Genomic DNA, 8,673 nt, shown 5'->3' with positions numbered 1-8,673 from the left:
TCAGCTGATGTCACCTGAGATACTGAACGACATCTAAATTGCACTCCTTGCTACAAGCAGTTACAGCAGGATGTACTCGACCTCTCACTGTACCCTCTCCAGTGATCTTAGAGACCCAAGCATTTACAGAGTGAAACACATATTATTTCATCATCAGGGATTTCCCTTTCCTTTGTCCTTTATTGTCTAGTTAGACATTACTAATCTTTAAAAATGATGTTAGAAAGTCACACCCATAATTTGAGTTCAGGGCAGTAAAAGGGAGCACTGGATCTGTAAGGCTATTATAAATTAATAGGCCGGGCACAGTGGCTCACGCCTGTAATCCCAGCACTGTGGGAGGCTGAGGCGAGCAGATCACCTGACGTCACGAGTTCGAGACCAGACTGGCCAACATAGTGAAACCCCGTCTCTACTAAAATTACAAAAATTAGCTGGGCATGATGGTGGGCATCTGTAATCCCAGCTACTCAGGAGGCTGAGGTAGGAGAATTGCTTAAACTAGGGAGGTAGAGGTTGCAGTAAGCTGAGATCACACCACTGCACTCCAGCCTGGGAGACAGAGTGAGACTCCATCTCAAAAAATAAAATAAAATAATATAAAATAATAAATTAATAGAGAACTATAATTTGTTTAGCCAGTCCCCTAAGATGAATATTTATACTGTTTCCTAAAATTGCATTCATACACAACCACTGATTCAAACAAAGCAAGAACATTTTAAACATGAAGTAGAAAAAATAGTATGCCAGAGTTCAAGGTTCTAAAGATGACCAATCTCATTTCCTCTTGCATTTATTTATATTTTATATTAATATATTTTATATTATATATATATTTTTAGATGGAGTTTCGCTCTTGTTGCCTAGGCTGGAGTGCAATGGTGTGATCTTGGCTCACCACAACCTCCACCTCCTGGGTTTAAGTGATTCTCCTGCCTCAGCCTCCTGAGTAGCTGGGATTACAGGCATGTGCCACCATATCCGGCTAATTTTGTATTTTTAGTAGAGATGGGGTTTCTCCATGTTGGTCAGGCTGGTCTTGAACTCCCAACCTCAGGTGATCCACCTGCCACAGCCTCCCAAAGTGCTGGGATTACAGGCATGAGCCACCACACCCTGCAATATTTTTTTTGAGACCGTCTTGCTCTGTTGTCCAGGCTGGAGTGCAGTGGTGCAGTCATGGCTCACTGCAGTCATGACCTTCTGGGCTCAACCGATCCTCCTGCCTCACCTTCCTGAGTAGCTAGGACTACAGGCATGAGCTATCATATCCAGCCTCCTCTTTCACTTAAAGTAATCCTGTCATTAAAGCAAATTTACTTTTCACCACTGGCATTACTATCCTGGCCCAAGCCCCTTTCCTCACTCCTGGATGATGCAGTAGTCTCCAGATTTCACTCTGCCACATAGTCTGTCCTCAATAGACTTCAGTCAAAGTGACCTTTTTAAGAATGGTGGCTTAGGCCGGGCGCGGTGGCTGATGCCTGTAATCCCAGCACTTTGGGAGGCTGAGGTGGGCAGATCACCTGAGGTCAGGGGTTCAAGACCAGCCTGGCCAACATGGCGAAACCCCATCTCTACTAAAAAATACAAAAAATTAGCCAGGCGTGGTGGTGGTGGGCACCTGTAATCCCAGCTAGTTGGGAGACTGAGGCAGTGAGAAATGCTTCAACCTGGGAGGTGAAAGTTGCAGTGAGCCGAGAGCACGCCACTGTACTCCAGCGTGGGCGACACAGCAAGACTCCGTCTTGAAAAAAAAAAAAAAGGTGGCTCTGTTGGGCATAGTGGCTCATACCTGCAATTCCAGCACTTTGGGAGGCCGAGTCGGGCGAATCACCTGAGGTCAGGAGTTCAAGACCAGCTTGGACAACATGCCGAAACCCTGTCTCCAGTAAATATACAAAAATTAGCTGGGTGTGGTGGCACTCACCTGTAATCCCAGCTACTCGGGGGGCTAAGGTAGGAGAATCACTTGAACCCGGGAGGTGGAGGCTGCAGTGAGCCGAGATTGCACCACTACACTTTAGCCTGGGTGACAGAATGAGACTCTGTCTCAAAAAAAAAAAAAAAAAAAAAAAAAAAAAAAGAATGGTGGTTCATGCCTGTAGGCCAAGGCAGGTGGATTGCTTCAGCCCAGGAGTCTGAGACCAGCCTGGGCAACATGGTGAAAGCTTGTCTCTACAAAAAATTTTAAAAGAATTTTTTGGCCGGGAGTGGTGGCTCATGCCTGTAATCCTAGCACTTTGGGAGGCCAAGGCAGGCGGATCACTTGCAGTCAGGACCAGCCTGGCCCACATGGTGAAACCCTGTCTCTACTGAAAATACAAAAACTAGTCGGGCGTGGTGGCACACTCCTGTAGTCCCAGCTACTCAGGAGGCTGATCCACAACAATTGCTTGAACGGAGGTTGCAGTGAGCCAAGATGTAACACCAGTGCACTCCAGCCTGGGCAACCGAGCAAGACTCTGTCTCAAAAAAAAAAATTTTCCTTTCATATTAGCCAGGTGTGGTGGGTGGCACATGCCTATAGTTCCAGCTACCAGGAGGCTGAGATAGGAGAATCACCTGAGGCCAGGAGGTCAAGGCTGCAGTGAGCTGAGATCAGTTCACTTCACTCCAGCCTTGGCAACAGAGCAAGACCCTATCTAAAAAAATAAAAAATAAAAAATGTAAGGCAAATGCTGTCACTTCTCTGCTCAAACTTCTATAGATATATGGATCCTATTTGGATCTAAATTCAAATAAGACAACTGGGAAAACAATTATTTAACATATTGAATAAAAATATGTAAGTCCATAGTGACAGGAGGAGGGAGGGATCAGAAGGGTACTTTACAACTGCAAAAGGGAAAAATTGATTCAGACAAATATAATTAATGCCAAAACACAACAATCAGGGGAAAAGGCTCTCTTCTTGGAAAGAGGGTCTTTATGCAGAGGCAAAATATCACCCCTCAAGATTACCTAATTTTCAGAAAAGGGAAAAGATACCTTTCCAGTGGAGCAGTCTGACAGGCATTACCTTAACTGCAATTTCAAATTTAGTCTCACTGATGAGTCAGCCTGAGACTTTGTGCCACCTGATGTGAGGCAAGATTAAGTACACAAAGCATCACCTATGAAATCTTCCTGATAAATATGTTGAATCTGAATCCAATTAAGCTTCTAGGCCTAGTGTAATTTCCAGTTTACAGAAAATACAGGAGCTAAGAGAGAAAAACAGGAAACAGCTCCAGAATAACAGACATTCCACAAAGTCAATGTCCTGAACTCTTTGTTTTATTTGTTTCTTTTTGTTGTTGTTTTTTTTTTTTTGAGATGTAGTTTTGCTCTTGTCGCCCAGGTTGGAGTGCAATGGTAGGATCTTGGCTCACTGCAACCTCTGCCTCCCTGCAACCTCCATCTCCCAAATTCAAGCAATTCTCCTGTCTCAGCCTCCCGAGTAGCTGGGATTACAGGCATGCGCCACCATGCCCGGCTAATTTTTGCATTTTTTAGTAGAGACGGGGTTTCACCATGTTGGCCAGGCTGGTCCTCAGGTAATCCACCCACTTCGGCCTCCCAAAGTGCTGGGATTACAGGCATGAGCCACCGCACCCGCTGTTTTATTTCTTTTGGAGACAAGGTCTGGCTCTATCACCCAGGCTGGAGTGCAGTGGCACAATCACAGCTCACTGCAAACTCCGCCTCTCAGGTTCAAGGGATTCTCCCACCTCAGCCTCCTGAGTAGTTGGGACCACAGGCTCGCATCCTGTGTGACCGCAGGCTCGCACCCAGTTAATTTTTGTATTTTTTGTAAAGATGGGGTTTCACTATGTTGCCCAGGCTGGTCTCCAACTCGTGAGCTCAAGCAATCTGCCTGCCTCCGCCTCCCAAAGTGCCGGGATTACAGGCATGAGCCACCGTGCCCGGCTGTCCTGAACTTTTAAGAGTCAATATTGGCTGGGCGTGGTGGCTCATGCCTGTAATCCCAGCACTTTGGGAGGCCGAGTTTGGAGGATCACTTGAGCGCAAGAGTTCGAGACCAACCTGGACAACATGGTGAAACCCCCTCTCTACTAAAAATACAAAAATTAGCTGGGCGTGGTGGCACGAAAGCACGAGCCTCTAATCCCAGCTACTTGGGAGGCTGTGGAAGGAGAATCACTTGAACCTGGGAGGCGGAGGTTGCAGTGAGTGAAGATCACCCACTGCACCCCAGCCTGGGTGACAGAGCGAGACTCTGTCTAAAAAAAAAAAAAAAAGAAGGCCGGGCGCAGTGGCTACCGCCTGTAATCCCAGCACTTTGAGAGGCCGAGGCAGGCGGATCACAAGGTCAGGAGATCGAGACCATCATGGCTAACATGGTGAAACCCTGTCTCTACTAAAAATACAAAAAAATTAGCCGGGCATGGTGGCGGGCACCTGTAGTCCCAGCTACATGGGAAGCTGAGGCAGAAGAATGGCATGAACCTGGGAGGCTTAGCTTGCAAGTGAGCCGAGATTGCACCACTGCACTCCAGCCTGGGTGACAGAGTGAGACTCTGTCTCAGAAACAAAAAAAAAAGTCAATATCACTTAAGGAAAACAATGTTGCCATGCTCCTGTAATCCCACCTACTCAAGAGGCTAAGACTTAGCCAGTCCCCTAAGATGAATATTTATATTTCCTAAAATTGCATTCACACAGAACCATTGATTCAAATAAAACAAGAAAAACATGGAGTAAAAAAAATAAAGTCCAGGAGTCCAGTTCTGCACTGAGTCCAGGAGTTTGAGGCTGCAGTGAGTTATGATTGTACCACTGCACTCCAGGCTGAGTGACAGAGCAAGACTCCAGGTTGAGTGACAGAGCAAGACTCCATCTCTAAACAAACAAACAAAAAGTGGGAAGTTGCAAAGACCACATAGTGTATGATTCTCTGTAAAAGTCCAGCCAGGCCCAGTGGCTCACACCTGTAATCTCAGCACTTTGAGAGGCAGACGTGAGAGGACTCCTTGAGCCCAGTGATCAAGACAGGTCTGGGCAACGTGACGAGACCTCTCCTTTACAAAAAACTTAAAAATTACCCAGACGTGGTGGCACATACCTGTGGTCCTAGCTACTTGGGAGGCTGAGGCAGGAGGATCACTTGAGTCCAGGAGATCGAGTCCAGGAGATCAAGGTGTTAGTGAGCGATGTTCATGCCATTGCACTTTAACCTGGGTAACAGAGCAAGACCCTGTCTCAAAAAAAAAAAGGGGGCCGGGCGCGGTGGCTCAAGCCTGTAATCCCAGCACTTTGGGAGGCCGAGACGGGCGGATCACGAGGTCAGAAGATCGAGACCATCCTGGCTAACACTGTGAAACCCCGTCTCTACTAAAAAATACAAAAAACTAGCCGGGCGAGGTGGCGGGCGCCTGTAGTCCCAGCTACTCGGGAGGCTGAGGCAGGAGAATGGCGGGAACCCGGGAGGCGGAGCTTGCAGTGAGCTGAGATCCGGCCACTGCACTCCAGCCCCGGCAACAGAGTGAGACTCCGTCTCAAAAAAAAAAAAAAAAAAAAAAAAAAGGGAAAAGTCCAGAAACAACAAATCTATAGAGACAGAAGGCATTTTTGCAGTTGCTAGGTGGTGAGGGGACTGCAGTTAAAGCAATATTGACCACATATGGGCACAAGGCCTTGTACTGGGGTGATGGAATGCTCTAAAAACTAACTGAAAATTACTGAATTGTGCTCTTAAAAAGGGTAATTTTGGCCAGGCACAGTGGCTCACTCCTGTCATCTCAGCACTTTGGGAGGCCGAGATGGGTGGATCACCTGAGGTCATGAATTAGTTGAGTTCGAGGCCAGCTTGACCAACATAGTGAAACCCCATCTCTACTAAAAATGCAAAAATTAGCCGGGCATCTGTAATCCCAGCTATTCGGGAGGCTGAGGTGGTAGAATCACTTGAATCCAGGAGTGGGTGGTTGCAGTGAACCAAGATCACAGCCACTGCACTCCAGCCTGAGTGACAAAGACAGACTCTGTCTCACAAAAAAAAAAAAAAAAAGGTAATGTTATGGTATATGAATTATAATCTCAATACATTTTTAAAAGCTAATGAGTAGAAATTACAGGGTTTTGGTTTGTTTTTTAAGGTGGAAAGACTGCTCTGGAGTAAAAAAAAACCAAAGACACCTAACAGTCAAATGTAATGTGTAAAACTAAATTAGATCCTAGGAGTGGTGGAAAGAGGAGGAACAGTTATAAAAGACATTCTAATTGTATGTAAATTATATCTTAATAAGGATGATTTTTAAAATACATTCTTACAGAAAGAGCAGGATTGAAATACAATTTTTTTTCTTTTTTTTTTTTTTTTTTTTGAGATGGAGTCTCGCTCTGTCGCCCGGGCTGGAGTGCAGTGGCGGATCTCAGCTCACTGCAAGCTCCGCCTCCCAGGTTCACGCCATTCTCCTGCCTCAGCCTCCCGAGTAGCTGGGACTACAGGCGCCCGCCACCTCGCCCGGCTATTTTTTTGTATTTTTTTAGTAGAGACGGGGTTCACAGCGTTAGCCAGGATGGTCTCGATCTCCTGACCTCGTGATCCGCCCGTCTCGGCCTCCCAAAGTGCTGGGATTACAGGTTGAGCCACCGCGCCCGCCTTCTTTATTTCTTTTTTTTTTTTTTTTTTTTGAGACGGAGTCGCTCTGCCGCCCAGGCTGGAGTGCTGTGGCCAGATCTCAGCTCACGCAAGCTCCGTCCGGGTTCACGCCATTCTCTGCCTCAGCCTCCCGAGTAGCTGGGACTACAGGCGTCCCCACTCGCCCGGCTAATTTTTTTGTATTTTTTAGTAGAGACGGGGTTTCAACCGTGTTAGCCAGGATGGTCTCGATCTCCTGACCTCGTGATCCGCCCGTCTCGGCCTCCCAAAGTGCTGGGATTACAGGCTTGAGCCACCGCGCCGGCCTCTCTTTATTTCTTAAAAAAAAAAAACAAAAAACAAAAAAACAGGCCAGGCACAGTGGCTCACATCTGTAATCCCAGCACTTTGGGAGGCCGAGGTGGGCGGATCATCTGAGGTCAGGAGTTCGAGACCAGCCTGACCAACAGAGTGAAACCCTGTCTCTACTAAAAACACAAAAATTAGCTGGGCATGGTGGCGCCTCCCAGCTACTTGGGAGGCTGTGGCGGGAGAATCAGTTGAACCTAGGAGACAGAGGTTGCAATGAGCTGAGATCATGCCATCACACTCCAGCCTGGGTAAAAGAGCGAAACCATCTCAAAAAAAAAAAAAAAAAACCAGGATACATGTATAGAACATGCAGGTTTGTTACATAGGTATATGTGTGCCATGGTGGTTTGCTGCACCTATTGACCCTGAAATAGAATTTTTATTTATTTATTTATTTATTTATTTATTTGAGACAGAGTCTCGCTCTCTCACCCAGGCTGGGGTGTAATGGCACGATCTTGGCTCGCTGCAGCCTTCACCTCCCAGGTTCAAGCGATTCTCCTGCCTCAGCCTCCTGAGTAGCTGAGATTATAGACATGCACTACCGTGCCTGGCTAATGTTTGTATTTTGAGTAGAGATGGAATTTCACCATGTTGGCCAGGCTGGTCTCGAACTCCTGAACTCAAGTGATCGGCCTGCCTTGGCCTCCCAAAGTGCTGAGATTACAGGCATGAGCCACCGTACCTGGACTGAAAAAGAATTTTAAAAAGCAATAAACATAAAAACACATTATAAGCACAAGGAAGGACATCTGAATGTGAACCAGATATTATAGATTTTACAGCTTTTACAGATTTTCTGAGATGGAGAAAGGCATTGGCTGACTTTCCCAGAAATGGTTCTTATGTTCTCAAAGACGCTGAGGCCACACTCTAACCCAGCCTGCTCAACTTGCTTCTCCTGGGGGCCTGCCTCATAATAGTGGCAATTCCAACTTTTCTTTGCACAGTTAGGTTTGTGCTTGCTTCTATGTTTTTAGGGACACAGGTGCTAGAGATTGATGAACACAAAAATTGAAATCATGGGCCGGGCGCAGTGGCTCACGCCTGTAATCCCAGCACTTTCGGAGACCGAGGCAGGAGGATCACCTGAGGTAGGGAGTTTGAGACCAGCCTGACCAACATGAAGAAACCCCGTCTCTACTAAAAATACAAAATTAGCCCGACGTGGTGGCACATGCCTGTAATCCCAGCTACTCGGGAGGCTAAGGTAGGAGAATCGCTTGAACCCGGGAAGCAGAGGATTGTGTCGAGCCGAGATTGCGTCATTGCACTCCAGCCTGGGCAACAAGAGCAAAACTTCGTCTCAAAAAAAAAAAAAAAAAAAAAAAAAATTGGAATCATGGTTCCCGCTGAAGAGGAAAGAGCATGCAACTGAAGAGGACTCACAAAGGGTATTTCTGGGATACCAGTAGATATGCTGGAGTTCTTTTTATTTCTGGTCTTTAAATTGTACATATTTTATAGACTTGTGGTAGGCAACTCTTAAAGATGGTCCCTTATCTCCACCCCCAGAAATGGGGTTTCATCATGTTGGCAAGGCTGGTCTCGAACTCCTGACCTCGTAATTCACCCGCCTTGGGCTCCCAAAGTGCTGGGATTACAGGTGTGAGCCACCATACCCGGCTGCCTGGGTAATTTTTCTATTTTTAACATAGACAAGAGTTTCACCATGTTGCACAGGCTGGTCTCGAACACCTGGGTTCAAGCGA

The sequence above is a fragment of the Trachypithecus francoisi genome, unplaced genomic scaffold (genome assembly GCF_009764315.1).
Source record: "Trachypithecus francoisi isolate TF-2019V2 unplaced genomic scaffold, Tfra_2.0 Lachesis_group4, whole genome shotgun sequence".
Classification (NCBI taxonomy): Eukaryota; Metazoa; Chordata; class Mammalia; order Primates; family Cercopithecidae; genus Trachypithecus; species Trachypithecus francoisi.
The sequence above is the reverse complement of the archived record's forward strand: the minus strand, read 5'-3'. Positions refer to the sequence as shown.